Below are 19,847 nucleotides of genomic sequence, written 5' to 3'. Positions count from 1 at the left end.
GGGTTTTTCTTTTTTCAAATACACCACTGGAAACCCATTGAACAAACACCACTCAACCCACATCTCTCTGTCTTGTCTCTTAGTTTAGCCCAGAAGTTATTGGGATGGGGTCAATGGCTTCTGCATAAATAACTTTAGCCTTCAGTGAGTCCTGCAGCATTCATGAGCTTTAGGGGCAGAGCTGCTTTCTGTGATCTGAATGGCCAGGGCTAACTCTTGCAACAAAACTCCGTGAAGAAATCCCTGAAGATTATTCCTCTGTCCAGAGCCCCCTCCTATAGGTACTTCCAGGGAATGGAGTAGAGGAAGGGAGTGATCTGGACCATATTAAATAGAGATTGAAAGGTCTTTCAGGTAATATTGTCCATCCCTTTTCTAGAGTAGGGTAATTACCCCAGCCTAAAGTTTTCCTGTCCCTAGTTTTGTCCCATTGTTTATAGCTGTATCTCAGTAGACTCTCTCAAGCAATCACTCTCCCTTTTTGACTTGTCTCCCAAGTTCCTCAGATACTTGGGGAGTGTTATCAGTAGTCCTTTTGCCAAGCTATTCACAATGAGTTCTTTTCTCATAATTATTCTTCTGACACCAGTCCTCTTAGTCATATTTATTGCCCTTGTCTGAATTCCCTCCACATTGCCAACATTTTTCTGAGCTGCACAGAGGTAAAGGCAGCATAATGGGTGTGGACTCACCCGTCAAAAACAAAGGGAATAACTCAGCTGCATGGCATGCTTCTGTATTAGCAGCCCAGTTGTGCACTGCAAGCTTGTATCTAACGTGCTGACAGCCATGACATGTAGGTGACTTTCAGCATTACTGCTTTTCAAATCTCTCCCCTACCTAGTGAATATTTGTGCTTCAGGCCATTTTGTACCCTTCCCCAGATGTATTAAATTTTCATTCTTCCACATTTAATCATGCTTTCTTGCTTCTTGCCCATAATTTTAACCTGGTAGGTCACTTTATATCATTCCTTTGTTTTCACAACTTCCCAATTTGGCATTAACTGAGAATGTAATTAACGTACCTTTACTCACTTTTTTCCAGATGAGTAATAAATAAGAGAGAGGGCCTAATATAGCTATATATACACCTTCCCACAGCTCTATATATTGCTATATAGCATTAGCCTTTATTTCATTTTTCTTCAACTACTTTAATCTATGTGACCACAGTCCTAAGACAATTTGATTTAGTTTTTCAAGGCATATTTCACGAGGTCATACATCAAATGCTTAACTAAAATGCAGATATTCTGTATGACTTCTACCACATTCCCGTAGTCCACTGATACTACCATCCAGTATGGGCTACTGGAATTTCCTAATGCATGCTTCAATTCCCTGGACAGTTCTAATAGTTTGGGCCTGAGCAAAGCAGCATCTATTCAAAGTTAGAGAATTGGAAAAATTCAGTCTCCAGTGTTTTAAAAGGAGTATTAAGGAAAAAGTACATCTGATTTTTAAGAATGAGTATTTGCCACACGCTGCCAAGGACACCAGAGCCGTGAGCCACTGTGTTACCTCTCTGCCTTAGTGAGAGTTAGCTTTGCTAGTGATTAGACTGTGTACCAGCTCCCTACCATACCAGTCTGTCTTCTTCGCCAACAAATTCTTCAGGGGTCTCCCTGAAGGTAACAATCACTGAACTGCAGCCCCTGAGCTCCTCTGGGATGTTTCTCTGCAATGCACAGCACCTCTCACTGTTTGTTTACAGAAGATATTAAGTGTTACATTGCTGTTCATTCACACATCCTTCCCTTCAAACACAAAACTGAATTGGTTTATAGTAAAAGTGAAACAAGCTTATGAAACAAAAGATGTAGGTTAAGTAAAACCAAGTAAAAAGGATAAAGATAGAAATGTGTACACGCAAATAAAAGTGAAAATACACATTTGAGAAGACTAAAACTTAATCTAGCAATATACAATCTTTGTTCAAGATGGTTTCTCTCACCCACAGTCTCCTTTCCAGGACTCATCACAGAGATCAAATCGCTTGGTTTCTTTATCTCCTTAATGTAAAAGGATAAAGATGGAGTCTCTCTTTGTCTCTTATATCCCCCAAGGAATTGTCTTTGCCTTACAAGTCAGGAAGGCCTCCTAGGGATTCAGTCTCCTGTATCTCTCTGGGGCACAGGAGCCAGGTTAATTCTCTGTCTCTCAAGTTCAGGTTCAGGATAACCCCCCACTGTTTAGCTTAATGGCTTTGTTTTCTGCTAATATATCATTTGAGGTAAACGCACATTCCTCTGTCTAGGACAGACCTATTTATTACCTTTACCTAGGATAGGTTGTCTGGTCTTAAACATGTTCTAGTAAATCATACAGAGGGAATTCATAACTTCACATATAAGGTAAACATTTGCATTTTGCAATGATATTAATAACCAGCATGTTATTAGCTTTCACATGATAGCTCACAGGGCATATTCTGTACAGATATTATTGCAGTAGTGTGTAGGGTGTGAATACAGGGTACCTAGGGTCACAGTATTCTACTAGCAAAGACAGTATTAAAAAAACCAAACCACTGAGAACCCAATTCGGATGTCATACTGGTATGACTGCATTGCCTTTGACAGTTACTCCGGATTTACACAAGACTCTGACTGACATCAGTATCTGATCCAAAGTTCCTTAAACTCCTTTCTTAAAGCTTCTGTTTTCAAAATCAGTTATCCTGGTAAACAGTCCTTCCTTTTTTTAAAGCCAGGCCTTAGCTACAGTAGTTATTGCTGACTTGGCATGGAGCCAAACAGCAAACTTTCCTCCTATTGTTCCACCTTATAGCCCTAAGGGTGGAGTTACCTTCCCTAACAAACAATTTTTCAGCCATCCATCACTGGGGTGCTGGAGCAAAGCGCCTTTCCAGTTACTGCACCCAATACAAGACCTTATCTTCATTGTTTGGAAAATTCCAGTTCATGATCTGTACTTTACGTAAGTACAAGTTCAACAAAGAACTCTCAGTTTTTTGCTGATCACTGAAAATAGAGATGGAAAGGAAAAAGCCAAGCAAAGGAGCCACCAAAATACCATTTTAAAAGACAATATCCATAGGACACAAACATATCTGACCCCTATATCATTTTATTCATCTCATTTAACTGGAACAGATGTTTACAAGTTACACTAATGTTCTTTTCTCTTTGAAGTAAGATTTGTATTTAATAAGGGACTTATTCAATATTGTTGGTGTTTTAGTCAGCTACTTTTTTTCAGGGCCCGATCTTTAGCTAGTGTAAATCTGCATAACTCCATTGACTTAACGGAGCTGTGCGAATTTACACCAACTGAGAATCTGGCCCATTGTTCTTGGCTGGGAAGGGCGGGGAAAGGAGGGGTTTCAAATGTTTAGCTTCAAACCACAAAAATAGTGCTGCATGGTTTAGGAGTATATTTTAGCATATGATATGGAAAAGTTGGAACAACTACAACCAGTGGAGACCCCCTCTTTCTTTAATACATATATTTTGATATTTCCCATGACTCTGCTACTTTTTCAGACTTCCATCTAAATCAAAATGCATTTGACTTTCCAAACATCACCTGTCTAGTTTGGGCTTGTTCCCATTACTTCATTTTCTTTTGCACATATAATATATCAACTATGTTAAACAATGAAGACATCCAAGGCTGAGAGTCTTACTTGCAGGTTATTAAATGGCCATTAATCATTTCCTTACTTTTTGTAAGCTCCATAAATATTTCTCCTGATGGCTTGAGTCTGAGCAATAGCCAGTTACAGATATATATGTGAGAGCTGCAATGAAGAGCAAGACTGGAGTGATAACCAAGAGAGTGTGACACTGGCCAATCAGAAAGATATTCACATAATGCCAGTGGCAGCCCTAAATAGCCTGATGGAATATATATATTAGGGTAATTATTTTATATTCCTTTGTCTTATATTTAATGGCTAGACAATGAAAGAAAGCCAAATAATAGAATAGAAACATGTACACAGAGAAGGATTACAGGCAAAGGAGTGGTGTAAAAGAGTAGACAGATAGACAGTCCTCTGGGCTAGGTAATCTGATAAGAAGACAACTATAGAGAAAATGTATGTCAGGCCACTGACCTCAAGGACTGAGGATGATCCTATAAATGAGGATGATCTTTCCAACCTAGGAATATAAAAATACACACTACAGAGAAACAAAGATGCTTTATACTCTAAGGGCCAGATTCTCACCTGATGTGAATCAATGCAGCCCCATTGCCTCCAAGGGAAGCTGAGGATCTGACCCTTAACGCTAGATATGTACAGACTCCACCATGATTAATTACACATCAAACCATTAATAATATTATGGGTCCAATTCCACAGGCCTTATACTCATGAGGAATGACTGCAAGCTCAGGCCCCAAGTCACAATTTCAGAAAAGAGTTTTTTAGGCTACTATTTAAATGCCCTGCTTTATTCCCTCATCTTTAATTTTTACATCTTTATCTCTGTGGGCCTGATCCTGCTTCCACTGAAGTCAATGACAAAACTCCCATTAACTCCAAGGAGGGAAGGACTGGACCCTCTTTTTGCATTTGCTTATGCTACCATTAGCTTCTAGCAGTACTTAACAATGGAAGCTTTCAAACACTTATGCCTTCTATTTCTAGAACAGTGTCAGGAAGAAGTAATGAGTGTGAAACAAAACTACAATACATACAGAGATGAGATGTTGCAAATTAAAAAACCTGTTATTAAAAAAAATAAGTGAGTTTCAACACCACCTAAATGGTTTGGATGCACAATTCCCATATTCCTCTTCACTTGCTTTGATAAAATGTTGTGTATGTTACTGTGAGCTGTCAAATAGCTGCTGCATTCCATCAGGAGGTGTCTGTAGTTCAGTGATGGATAAAGTGATTCCTGTATCTATTTTAAAAAAAGAGAAAGGGTGAAATCCTGGCTACACTGAATTCTATGCAAGTTTTGCCACTGACTTAAAAGGGACCAGAATTTTACCCCAGATTTCTAAAATGCCTTGGCATCCTTTTCAATGAATTATGTTACAAAATTACCACATGAATGCAAGGTATTGTTCATGAAGAGCATGTTCTTCAAATGCACTTTATAACTGAAGTTCATCATGGCTTGATTTAAAGTACAAGGGCTTGATCCTGCTCTCGTTAATTGCCAATAAACCACGTTGTTTTATTATAGTCTCTTGCAGGATGCACTGTCCCTATCAAGTCACACCCATACTGTATCAGGACCCAGAAAGTTGACCAGATGTAGACGTGTGATGAAAACAAGTCAAATAATTTTTAAAGCAGAGTGGCTTCCTCCCATTTCAAGCTTTAAGAATACAGTTAAAGTAATATTCCTTAAAGGAATTGCTTTGATTTGGGATAGTTAACTCCTTGGAAAGTTGGAGAGACAATGCGGATGAGGTAATATCATTTACTGGACTAACTTCTGTTAATGAGAGAAACAAGCTTTCAAGCTTACACACTACCTCCTGTGAAATTTGATGGTTACCACAAGGTCAGTCAATTTAGATTCCTGGAAATCTAAAAATATATCTGGTTCAAGAACGTATGGTGGAGAGAGCAATATATGAGAGCTAAATACATGGGATTAGGGACAGGCTGACCAGGTGTAAAAGAATATGGAGCTCCGTTTTAACATAAAACTATAATAAAATCCTCATTTTCCAAATATTAAGTGGACCCCTATGTTCAGGGGTCAAGAAGTGCCAGGAAATAATATTGAGCCCTTGGAGTTTAACTATATTTATGAAGATCAGCTGGTGTGTACAGGGAATTTCTTAACACAGCCCTCTCCTCAGCTGCATATTAAATGTGGACAATATGCATTCCCTTTAACAGGCTTTGTACTCTGCGGTGCTTAAGTCAAAAACAAACTGACCAGCAGAGCTGGTTGAAAACTGATATTGTTGTTTTGAGGCAAACACAGATGTGTTGACATTTGTTTTTATACTAAATTGAATTGGAATGTCAAAATATTGAGATTTTTCCTCCAACAAAAAGTTCTAAAAAAATTTAGATTTTGAAATGTTGAAATGTTTCATTTTGTGTCAGTTCAATACTGAACTGTGTCCACCTGAGCTGCTACAGTGCCTCACTGGAGTTGTAGTCTGGGTGCCTCAGGCCCATTATCCTCTATGGCAGGGCTCCTTGGCCAGACTACATCTCCCATGATGCATCAGAATGCATCAAAGTGGCCCAAAAAGTGGGGTAACTGTATTGCATCATGGGAGATGTAGTCTGGCCAGGGAGCCCAACCCACTGAGGCACCCAAACTTAAAACTCCTTTATGGCACTATAACAGCTCAGGTGTACACAGATTAATGTCAAACTGACCTGGAATGAAACATTTTGATTTGATTCAAGATGACCCACCCCAAAAAGGCATGTTGTTTTTCAATTTTTCCAATAGAAAAATCAAACCATTTCACCAAAATCAAAATTTTCCATATGAAAACTTTGATTTTGTGTAAAATGCACTTTCAGTGGGGAAAAAAAATTGACAGAAAATTCCTGACCACCATACAAACCATTTAAAATAACGTAAGAGGCAATATTCTGAATATTCAGATCCAGCATCTTCTCAGCCATAAAGTGTTTTATGTGATAAACTTGTCAACTTTTAAGTGAGCTGGAGTTGGGCTAGTTTAGTATTTGAATGTGAGACATCCAAGAATCACTTTAGTGTTGGAGGAAGTGGTGTTGTTCATCAGTAGGTGGTGATTTTCTAAGGTCCCAATTCTGCAAGGAGCTCTGCCGAGTTAGATCTCTGGCAACAAAATGAATCCAAATATTCAGAAATGGAAAAATACTACCTTTTATGATGCTTTTCACTTGCAGATCATGAAAATATGGTTGCTTTGACTTCAATGGAGCATGTAGTGTCTGCATGCACTTCCTTGTATAGTCGTGGAGCAAATCAGTATTGATTATAATGCCATCTGGAGATCACTGATGACCCAGTGTGGTGGTAGGAGTCATTGTGCTGCTGGAGAAGACACAAGTCCATAGTACATTTTGCAAGAAAATCTTAGGTTAGATGTTCAGGCCAAATTCAAGCTTTGGTAACTACCTTCTGCCAACCTAAATCATCCCTGGTGTTGGATAAAATCTTCTTCTTCTTCACCTGCTTTGGTAAAATGTTGGGTAATGTTGCTGTGAGCTGTTAAACAGCTGCTGCATTCCCTCTGGAGGTGGCATTCCCTTTCAGTGGTGGATAAAGTGATTCTTGTAAATGGAAGGAAGGAAGGAAAGAAGGAAATCCTGGCTTTATTTCTGTCTATGGAGTTTTGCCATTGACCTCAAAGGGGCCAGGATTTCACTGCAGGTTTCCAAAGTGAAACCTTTGCAATAAATTATGTTACAAATTTCCCACATGAATGTAAGGTGTTGTTAATGAAGAGCACTTTCTTCAAAAGCACTTTAGAACTCAAGTTCATCATGGGTTAGTTTACAGTACAAGGGCTTCATCCTGCTCCCACTGAAGTCAATGGCAAAATTCCCATAGACTTTAATCGAAACAGAAACTAGTCTTAAATATGCCCTTTTAAAAAAAAATTAACACAAAACTAGCTCCTACTGTATTTAGCTCTGTATTCATAATGCACTCATCGCTATGGTTATCAAAGTGCCTAAAGCTTTATTTTGAAGGCTTCCACTTAATTTTTAGTATGGGTGAACTAGAATGGTATCTAATATTTACCCAAAAAAAGAAAGTTTGAGAGGTGAATAAGTTGCTTTTAGGCAGTTTGGAATTTAATATTTTACACTAGTTGAAGGATAGTTGGTGCTGGCTTAGTTCTCTACCATGTGATATTTATTAACACAACTGAGAAAAAATAAGTAATTAAACATTTCCTCTGCCTGGAGAAGGGAAGCATACACTGTACATTTAAGCCAAAATTTTCAAACTTGGGTGCCTACATTTAGACTCTTAAGTCTATATTTAAGTGGCTAAAAATAAGTGGTCTGATTTTCAGAAGTGCTGAGAACCCACAAACCCCTCTGACATCAGTGGGAGTGGCAGGTGCCCAACAACATTGAAAATGAGGTCACTTTTATTTAGATGCCTATATAGGAACTTAGGAGCCTAACTTTAGCCACCCACATTGGGCAATCTTGGCCTAAATGTACAAAGCTACCTGATACTTCTAGAGTAAGTACATTTATTTGCCTCTTAGTCGTACTGCCTGATCCAACACCCATTGAAATCAATGACCATCTTTCCACTGGCAATGAATGAGACCCTGTAAGTGCATAACACTCATTGACATGAGTGAAAATTATATATAAGCAATGCAGGGAGAATAAACCTCAAAGTGTTTCAGTGAATCATTGTTAGAAACCCTAAGAGGACGTTGTATTAAAACATTGCCTTTGGAAAACAGTGAATAAGAAATCAAACAATGCAACTATCTCCCCTTTAAAATCAAATCTCCAAAGAGTTAATTATAGATCCGGTAATAGGACTAACAAAATAAAACAGAAGCATGTGGAAGGCATCAAGCTTACAATTTTCAACATGGGCAGCACTAATAGACCTTTTCTAGTGCCAGGCACAACCCCTGTAATTCTACAAATTAGGCTGAGCCCCTAGGAAATGTGTGCCTGCAGCTGCTACACAGATGTGTGGATGAAAAATGAGGCAGATTCATCCAAATAAAACTGGATGGTTTTGCAGTTAATAAAATTACCACTAATCTAGTGTTAACTGACTAGAGCCCCACATAAAAAAGCCATGCATTTCTTTTTAAGGCAAAACATATACAAGGTTGAAAGGTAACGTAGCATTAATGGGAAGAAAATTCAATTCTTCTAATTTCCATCTTCTAATTATTGATTCGCTGCTTAACTCCTCTCCTTTGGGAAAGTAAGGAAAGCTGCTGCTTATCATGCTCTTGGGAATCATGGCCACTTTATAGAAATCCAACTCCTAGCCAGGCAGTGCATGTCTAGCAAGATAAATGCAAACACTTTCCTGCAGTAATTTATTCAAGATCCAAACACAAACAGATAGATTAGCACTTTTTATCCAGGTGTGCTGAACAGAATGCCCCCTGCCAGCCTATGCTGCTAGCTAAGTATAAAGGCCAGTCATTATGCTTTTGATAATGGAAATGATTGCTACACTTTACTGCCCACCACCTCCTTTTTTTCTCTCTTTTTTAAGAGGCAAGTGCTTTTTTTTTTTTCCTTACAAATTCTGAGCTCTTCGCTGGTACACAAGACAAAGCCTTGATCCTGTCGCGCGTGCGCATGTGCACACATGCGCGCGCACACACACACACACACACAAAGGCTGGGATTTTCAAAGGAGCCTTAGGCATCCAAAACCCATTAAATTTCAATAGGACTTCAGTGCCTAAATCTTTTAGGCTCTTTTGAAGAACCTGGTCATGAGGACTGCAGCATGTGGCTGTTACATGCACACATTTTTAGCAGGGATTCAAGATTGTGAGTAATCATAGCATCTTTTATTCAGATGGATCCCAAAACAGCTCTCCACACTCTACCAATTGAAAGTGTATGTAAGTCAGATAAATGTATACACTGCTGAGGTCCAGCCACTGCTAAGATAGAACTAAGAGTTTAGGACATCACATGAAGAATACTCCAGTATCCAGTTGTATCTGGAATACTTAGCCCATTCAAATAGTTATGTTTGAAATTCCCAAACTGAATGGAACATCCCTTCCCTGCTATAAAGAATCAAACTAAGACAAGGCAGAAAAAAACAAGACAGGACAATAGTTTAGAAAAAGCAGGGTGGGGATTAAGTTGAGGATGGAGGGGGTAAAGTGATGAGTTCAGAGGTAGCAAGGGAATTGGAGGACAGAGGGAGCTAGACAGGAGATGAAGTAATGTCTTCTCATTCCCTTTTAAGCATCTGGCATTGGTCACTGTCAAAAGACAGGATGCTGGGCCAGATGGATGATTGATCTGACCAAGTATGGCTGTTCTTATGCTCTTCTTAAAAAAGAGCATGTGGGTGCGAGATATGACCTTGGCAAACAGTAATTATTTTAATTTTGTTTTCATCCACACTGAATACACTGATCTATTCAGTTAAATCAAATCTGATCTTATTTGCATTCATTGGAGCTTCATCAAGGTGTTGCCCTACTGGTCAAAACAAGCCTCATATGTGTACATACACACAGCCCAGGGCAGTGAATCTCAGTGCCTGGGGCAGCAGATTCAGGTTCACACTACTGTCCTAAAAATAGCTTTGTAGACATTGTGGCTCAGGCTGACGCTTGGGCTCTGAAGCCCACCTCCCTCCTTAGGTGTCAGAGCCCAGGCTGCAATGTCTACATGGCTATTTTTAACTCAGCAGTGTGAGCCCAAGTCTGTCCACACAGGCTCTGAGATTCACTGCCACTCACTGAATGGACATATCCTTAAAGCTCAAAAGCTGTTACCTAGAAGGCTCACTCTTGGTCTTGAAACAGTTCTAATGGCCTGCAGACTTATGTTAGGTTGGGATCTTATTAGCTGTCATGAACTAAGCAGTGCCATGCCTGGTATATAGCTGGATGGAAACCTCCAAGAATACCCCAGGGGCTGCAGGGAGAGAGATTGGTGTCTCTGTCGATGGCACTCCTCCCTGTGAGTCGATACTGAGTTAATGCTCCTTCAAGATGTTGGGGGACACTTCTTCTTTCATATGGCTTGGGTAGGTAGCAACAACTACAAATTTATATCTAAGTTTGATAGCCAGCACATTGCTGCACCAGTGAGCTGGTGAATGTCCTTCAGGCCCTCAGCAAAAGAACGAAGGGGACATTCAGATATGATGTGCTCTATTGTTTGTGACTGATGACCACAGTTGCATACAGTGTTTGCCTCATTTTCCATTTAAAGAGGGTGTGACGGGTTCGGTCACAGAGACCCCCTTGGGACTGTCACCTGATGTACTGAAACTACCTCTGAGCCTGTTTTCCCTGTCAGCTTGGGACTCCAGAACCCTGTCTTGTTGAGCCAGACACGCAAGCCTGCTGCAACACAGATCCAGGGTCTGAACCAGTCCCCAAAGCTGCAGGCTTTAACTGAAAACAGCTTAGCAGGTACTCCTGTCTCCAGCATCCAGACACCCAGCTCCCAATGGGATCCAAACCCCAAATAAATCCGTTTTACTCTGTATAAAACTTATACAGGGTAAATTCATAAATTATCCGCCCTGTATAACACTGATAGAGAGATATGCACAGCTATTTGCTTCCCCAGGTATTAATTACTTACTCTGGATTGATTAATTAATAAGCAAAAGTGTTTTAATAAGTATAAAAAGTAGGATTTAAGTGGTTCCAAGTAATAACAGACAGAACAAAGTAAGTTACCACGCAAAATCAAACTAAACACGCAAGTCTAAGCCTAATACATTAAGAAACTGAATACAGGTAAATCTCACCCTCTGAGATGTTCCAATAAGCTTCTTTCACAGACTGGATTCCTTCCTAGTCCGGACCCAATCCTTTTCAGACCAAGGTTGTAGTTTATGGCCTGGGTCCAGCAATCACTCACACCCCCGTAGTTACTGTCCTTTGTTCCAGTTTCTTTCAGGCATCTCTTTGGGGTGGAGAGGCCATCTCTTGAGCCAGCTGAAGACAAAATGGAGAGCCATTTATAGGGCCTTTTATATTCTCTCTCTTGTGGGTGGAAACCCCTTTGTTCTTCTGTACAAAATCACAGCAAAAGGATGGAGTTTGTAGCCACCTGGGCAAGTCACATATCCATGAATGATTCAGCTTTTTGCAGGCTGATAACATTGTTTACATGTTAGTTTGAACATTCCCAGGAAAGCTCAGATATGGATTGGCATCTCCCAAAGTCCATTGTCAGTTAAGTGTTTCTTGATTGGGCACTTACTCAGAATAGTCCTTTCTCAAGAAGCTGACAAAATGCTTCACTGATGCTACTTAGAATCAAACACATAGCCAATATTCATAACTTCAAATACAAAAATGATACACACATACAGACAGCATAATCATAACCAGCAAATTACAACGTTCCCATAGATACCTTACTTGACCTCCCTTGTACAAGATTTGGTGCAACAATGATCTATATAGTTACAGTTCGTGTCAATAACATCACAGAGGATTTGTCCACATCTCCCATGAGATGTCCTGATGCGATTCAATCTGCACCAGTCTTTCCAACATAAATCAAAACTCAGTGGTTCCTCAACAGGATCAATGACTAGCTGTTTGTTTTGAGCGGTCAAAGTGCTCCATGTGACTCTCCATTGAGACACAGCATCAAAGTTTGGTGTAAGGATCTTGATATGGTTCCATAGAGGGTTGCGGGATTTTAATCACATCTTTGGCGGGTTCTGCAGGTCATGGTGCAGTGGGATCCTCGTATTTGCATTGACATGATTAAGAAAGCGAGATGTCTGAGCAGCTCTTCTAATCTGTGCAGGCTGGATGTGTGATAGGACCAGGACCCAGTCAACTGGAGTAGATTTGAGCATTCCCGACACTATGCGCATAGCATTATTGAGTTGAATGTCAAGGAGTTTAGTGTGACTGCTATGAGACCACACTGGTGCACAATATTCAGCTGTCAAGTATCAGGGGGTAGCCGTGTTAGTCTGTATCTACAAAAACAACAAGGAGTCTGGTGGCACCTTAAAGACTAACAGATTTATTTGGGCATAAGCTTTCGTGGGTAAAAACCTCACTTCTTCGGATGCATAGAGTGAAAGTTACAGATGCAGGCATTATATACTGACACATGGAGAGCAGGGAGTTACTTCGCAAGTGGAGAACCAGTGTTGACAGGGCCAATTCAATCAGGGTGGATGTAGTCCACTCCCAATAATAGATGAGGAGGTGCATAATATATTCAGCTGCAGAATATACCAAGGCAATTGTTGTGGTTCGTAAGGTCCATGTATTGGAGCCCCAAGATGTTCTGGCCAATTTTCTGATAAGCACGACATGAGACCTCACCTTAGCGCAGGTGTTCTCGAGGTGTTGTCGAAAGGTCTAATTCCAGTCCAGTGTAACACCAAGATACTTTTGATTAGCTTTGTGGCTGACGCTCTCAGCGCAGAACTGCACATCAAGTTTGGTATTAGCCATTTTATTGTTCAGATGGAAAGCAGTTACCATGGTGTTGTTTTTTTTAAACTAGACGTAAGTTTCCAGCATTGGAAATAATCAGTCATTGTGCTCGGATCTCAGGTTTGGGTGCAGCTGATAGCATGGAGGCTTGTATGCTGAACAGCTAGGGCAATATCAAGTGCATAGATGAATTTCCTTGACTCCGTCGCTGGTATATCTGTGATGTATAGATTAAAAAGTATTGGGGCCAGGACCGAGCCCTGAGGGATGCCCGAGTTAAGAGTTCTTGGTCTACTGATCTGGCCATTAAGATGTTCCTTAGAGCAGCAGTCTCCAGTCATTGCCGCCAAGAGGCGGATCGTTTGCCAGCAGTGAATGATGCAGGAGATCTGGAGGAGGAGGCCCTGTCTCCAGACAGTGTCATATGAAAAGGACAGATCAACAAGGGCAATTCCTGTCTTCAACGTACATTGGAATCCTGTCTCAATGTGGCTGGTAAGTGAAGCTACTTGGTCACAGCAGTTTCTCTTCAGGCAAATCCTGCCTGCTCCACTGGGAGGCTGTCTTCAATAATATCAGACAGACAGTGGAGCAGCACCCGTTCCATGAGCTTGCTAGTGGTTGAGAGGAGAGAGATGGGGCGATAGCTAGCTGTGTCCTCTGAGGGTCCCAGGCTTCAGTAGGGCACTTCTCCGGTTCTATGCATGGCAGTTTAAAAAGCACCACCAGCCATTCCCGTCCCCATCTCCCCAGATTCTTGGAAAAACTCTGGAAGAATGCCATCAACCCCTGCAGCTTTCCGACTTTTGGTTTCCAACAGTGCAACATTGATCTCCTCAACAGAATATGGGGAAGAGAATGGGGATTCCTCTGGGCATTGTTGAAGGTTTCTGCGGAGTTCCCACTGGACCGCCTGGCATGTAATCTTGTCTGTCGGCATCTTGTTGTTAGAAAGAAGATGAGAGGCAACAGCATTTGCTGTCACCTTTGCTTAGTGTTGCGTTACTGGCTTGGATAATTCCAAGTTGCCACAAAAGAGCCCATGCCTTATGGCTCGAATGGGTGAAATCAAGGCTTTCAATGGTCTCTTTCCACCTTTCCAGGCATGCTGAATTCAAAGACTCAAGCAGCACAGTGGCTTTATCTGGGTTGCCGCTCTTTTCATATTTCCTCAGGAGAGACTCGGATTCTTTTGTCCAGCAGGGGGTGAAAGACTTGCGGTGACAATGTGGGGTGTACTTCTTAGCGGTCGATTTTAGGATGTTTGTAAAACGACCGAAGTTTCTAGGTATCGGTTTGAGCCATGGGATCAGAGATTCTGTTTCTCAAGTCTAGTCAGCATTGCGGAAATTCCAACACGGCTTTCGCACGGGCTGCAGAAGAGGCACTTCCAGGACAATCTGGAGGATGATTGGGCAATGTTGGCTATGCGTGAAGTGGCTCAGCATGGTTCTTGTGGTGGCCAGTGGGACACCTGCACAATTACAGATCAGGTCAGAGTTGTGATCCATTGTCCACCTCGCAGACCAAAAAGATCCAGATTGCTTTGGATCATAGAGCAAGTGGAGGTCTTCAAGGGAGGCCCATTCTGTGATCTGTGCCCCAGCTGTGTCATTTGAGCAGTATCCCCAGTCTTCGTGATGGCTGTTAAAGTCACCTATGTAGATGGCTGGATGAGGAAGGGAAGGGAAGATAGGATCAGGCCACATGATGTTAGGTGGCTTGTATATGTTTACTGTAATGATGTCCCTAAATCTAACTATGTTGATCTCTCTTCCACTGGTTGATGATTCCTCCAAAACTTCCACATCCTCTAATCCATTTCGCATGTACACTGCTAACCCATGTTTTGGATGGTTGACAGCAGCGATTTTGGTATAGCCATAGATTTTATGTCTGGCAGCTTTACGTTCTTCTTTCATGTGTGTTTCTTGGAGGGCCACAATGTCAATGTGATGGTCTTTGAAGGTCCTTGAGAGGTAATCTGCTTTTTCCCTGGACATCCCTTCTACATTAAGTTGATATCTTCAGAGGACTGGCCCAACTGTTCTTTTTTGGTCCTGAAAAGGGTGGTTTGAGGAAGTATACTCATTGCTACGTTCACTGGGAGGTTGGTAAAGTGATATCCAGTGGCCAGTTGACAATACTGGTATGTTGGTGGATTTGCACAAAACACAGAGCACAAAAAACATCAGCACTTAACAGAAGCACCACGTGAAGATTGTCATCTTGCTCCCTTGGGGGACACTGGGATGCCAGATGTGACTGCCTTGGGACTTACCTGCATGAGTGTAGCTATCCCAACATAGCTACACCACTGCAAGACCCTAGCATGGTTGCACTGCACCAGAGTGAAATGACCTGCACTAGTGCAGGCTTATCGTGGTTTCAGAGATCCCATAGCACCTTTTACTAGCATAAGGTTTTAACTGTGGTGTCCTGGCCACCTCCAAATGTGTATAATTAAATCCTTCTTACCTTCACTCCCCTGGATTAAGCAGCTGTTGTGCCCTGACAAACTGTCACATTCTACCCCCGAGGAGCCACATTCATTCCATTGATAAGTGAAAGGATTCATATATCACATGTTGGTTGTAAAGCTCTCTGGCATAAATAGAAGATGTTATCATTAATTATTAAACTCTCAAGGAAAGCAAGCCTGAAACCAAAACATTACAAATTCTGACACCTAGCTCATGGGAAATGCATGCACAGCTGAAACCTAAGGCAGTGTTCAGAATGATATTGTAAGAGATGATTCTGTTGCTAACCTGAGCCCTGGAGACCACCACAGACACATGTGTATCTGCTTCTGTATGCACTCCACCGCAGGCTTAGATTTGAAGGAACCTATTATTGTGCTTGTTATCCTACTTTTTATGGCAGAGACATTGGCTTTAAGCTTAGGCCTGGCTGCCACTCCCACTTCTTCTATTTCCTCTCCACAGTAACCACAATCACTAGGCTGACCCAGGCATAAATATGACTCCAAAACACATGGTGCAGCTGTTGCTTCTCCACACGCCCAATCCCAGCAGTGCAGGAAGAATGCTGGAGTTGCCACCACTGGTGTTTCAGCGCTGTCTGCCTCTTTTACCAGAGGAAAGTCTGGAAGGCTAGATGACTCGGGGAAATGGTAATAGGATATAAAACACTGTCTCAAAATCATTTTTCTACATGCTTCTAACTGAGCTTCCCTCTTCCCTTGACATCAGTCCGGGGCTGCAATAATTGCAGAACAAGGCTGGCTGCTTTATTATTATTTGCTTGTAATGTAGTAACGTCTAGAAGCCCCAGCCAAAACCAGGACCCGATTGTGCTGGTCACAGTTTTAATACATATTAAGAGGCAGCCTCTGCCACCAAAAACTTACCATCTAAATAGAGAAGACTGATGGTGAGATTAAAAAAAGGGATAATTTCCTATTATGGGAAGTAAGAAACTTGCCCAACATCAAATAAGGAGTCTGTGGCAAAGCCAGGATTTGAATCTGTATCTCCTGCATCCCAGTCCCATGCATTCGTCACAAGCCACTCCTTCCTTTCAAACCTTTGTATTATGACCTCTACCACTGATGTCCAGTAGGGTTTGAACCCAAGAACTTCAGCACCAAAACATAGGCCTCAAACACTTACACTGAAGAAGTGACTTCATTAGTGTGCAGCAGTAGTGGACTCTTATCCTCTGTGCAGACTAGCCATAGCACAGGGTACATGCTTCATTGGTGCTTCAGCTGAGTGATTTGAGTTAGTTCAATTACTAAAGTAGAGATATCCACATCACACCTGGCACTCTTATTGGAAGTTTCAGCAAAAACTGAAACTGCACTGGGGCCCAGCCAAAAAATGCAGAGACAGCAGAGCTCAGGTGCAGTCATGAATCAGGCCCTCTATATCTACACAAGATCCCTAGACAGGACAGAAGGTAACAGCTAAAAACATCATGCCATTTTCTGAGTGGATCAGAGGATAATACCGTCTATGAAAAATGGGAATAATGATACTTACCTTTGTATAGAAATTCATTAACTAGGATGAGAAGATCATATAAATCCCAAATATTAGGCCTGTAATTGAGCTAACAAAATATTTCCCAGCTTGCCAATTCCCCATCAGAATACCCAGTATCACCTTACGGAAGGATACCAGTCCCAGGGAAAACCCACCAATAGGCTCAACTTCCCAGGGTTATAACACACACAGGGCCAAATTCTGAGAGGCACTGAGTACTTGCAACACCTATTGATTTCAATATGGGTGCTCAGCACATCTTAGGACCAGGCCCAAAGTTAAGAGAAACCTCCAACAAAGACATTCATTTTTGACCACTCCCTGAACAAGACAATACTAGCGCTCTAAACAGGTCCCTACTGTCAGTGCCTTCTCTAGAGAATTCACACAACTCTTTTCCTAGCCCATATTAAATCAGAGGACCCGACAGCCATGGGATCCCATTAATTGCAACTCCTATGGTATGTAATCTAAAGCAAATCTACACTCCCTTCGTTTTAGAGTTTAAGCAAAATAATTAGATATCTGTGCTTCTTTCTAGAAACTACAGACTAAGAAGAAAGAATGGAATTCCTCCCCCATTTTTTTTGAAGGTTTAGAAGAGCCATATAATTTCCTTTACAGTCATTAGGAAGTGATGCTGTTTTGCAACAAATGCTGAAGAAAAACTAGGTTGGGTTCTCAGACCTTTCATATAGTCAAGCAGCTCAGGATCATGGTGCAAATGTTATAAAAGGAGTGCAATGCTATTTTGCATCCCAGTTCCCCCTGGAGCTTTGTACATTCTTTTCAGTTTTGTTGAGGCGATAATAAATAATAGCTTTCCTCCCATTAGCTACACTGTCTCCCCCCATGTACCTGATTCTGTCCAACAAGTCTGGCCCTTAGTGTACAATAGCTCATTTACTGCCGAGCCCAGGCAGCGGCCTGCTGAAAGCACGTAGCAAAATATTTCTTCTGCTCTCTTCCCGGACTTCTTAAACTCTAGGTGACCCAGAGTAAAATCTATTTTAATAGGCCCTCAGTTAAACTACTCAACTGAGTCCTTGTTGAACTGGTCAACATCATGCAGAAATTAAAAGCACACATCCTTGTTTTCTCCTTAGAGTCTGGATTCTTAACTTTACATTCCTTGGACAGATAGGAAAGAGGAAATAATTTTATCACCTCTAATCCTCACTTCATAATAGAGCTGCCCAAAGATTATTCAAATAATATTGTCATTATTCATTAAATAATGGTTAGTTGTCAGCTTGTGTCATATTCAGCATTCAGCCTGTGTCATAGCTGGTCAGATCCTGTTAGTCCACTGACTAAATTATTCAACAAATTCCTGTGATATTGGCTGAATAATTTATTTAATGAATAATTTATTCTGCTATTGAACCAAATCCAGGTGGCAGCAACTGGGGTTGAGAGATTATTAAACCCTCTCTTCACTCTCGTTTGAACGCCAATCGTAGCATATTTTAATGTTGTTTTGTTACAATGGCTTTCATGCAAGACGTATCCCAACATGCGTAACAGAGGTGAATGAGTCAGTCACAAAGTGAAAGAATATTAGCGGGAGAGAGAAATTCAGAAGTACAAGCAAGGGAGGAGATGTTTTAAGATGAGATGCAGTTTAGAGTCAATGAGGAATCTGGGAGGTAGTTCCAGAGAGCAGGAGCTGCCAAGGAGAAGGCTGTCACACAGCTGGTGAGGCTGAGGCCTTGTCTACACTAGAAAGTTTTTCCAGCTTTAACTACACTGGTGTAGTTAAATAAAACTGTCCTAATGTGTATGCAGTTACATTGCTATCAAAGTGCTTATAACAGTCAAGCTTATGCTGGCTTAGAAAACAACATAAATTATGTCAATCAAAGGCACAGTTATACCAGTGTAACTGTGTTCACAATAGGGCTTATGCCAGTAAATATATTCTTAAAAAAAAAAAAATTGCCCTCTAATGACATAGTTATATTGATGCAGCTTTTCTAGAGCAGCCCAGATCTGAGTGAAGAGACAGTGAAAAGTCTAGTGAAAGGAGTAGAGAGACAAGTTCCACGAGGTCAGTTGGAGGACATCCATGAGGATTTTCAAAAACAGGAAGGTCAACTTTTAACTGTATTCTCTAATGTGCAGGGAACCATCACCAATTTTCCACAGATTACTGGGAACTTCATGTTCTATCCATGACCCTTGTGACCCTCCACAGATAGTTAAAGGAGAAAATCTCTTTTCCTGAGTCCACAAGAGAGCCTTAACCAGTTCTTCACCCCTTCCTTAAACTCAAATCCAATGTGTTTTGTCCATGTGATGATAACAAGCATGTCCAAGTTGTTCTTAATACCAGTGGAAAGTAGAAGTTCTCTCTCTCTTTGTGCATAGAAGTCCCAGCACCTTTTATTTAATCTCTTACTTCAGCCTGATGTTTTGCTGAGAACAGCCAGAGTTATTACAGTAGATTAATTTATTATTTTGTCTAAACTGCGCTTTCCCTGGGCAACTGAGCTAAATCCTGCTCAACTGTATTGCTTCAGCCTTTCATCAGTTATTAGCCATATTCATGTGAGGGGGATGGATTTACACGATCGGACTTTAGAACTTCTATAGACACTAGTCTGTTAGTGGAGCATGAAGAGATTAAATCACTCCCCCGTTCTACTCATTAGCATGGTCTTTCTTTCAGGGCACCGCACCCAATTGCTTACAGGAGGCTGTAGAACTGTGGGGTTTAAAGTAATAAATTGCATTGTATGTTGACCTAAATCAGTCATGCCATGTGGCC

The sequence above is a fragment of the Terrapene carolina genome, unplaced genomic scaffold (genome assembly GCF_002925995.2).
Source record: "Terrapene carolina triunguis isolate 2854851 unplaced genomic scaffold, T_m_triunguis-2.0 Scaffold96, whole genome shotgun sequence".
Classification (NCBI taxonomy): Eukaryota; Metazoa; Chordata; order Testudines; family Emydidae; genus Terrapene; species Terrapene triunguis.
The sequence above is the reverse complement of the archived record's forward strand: the minus strand, read 5'-3'. Positions refer to the sequence as shown.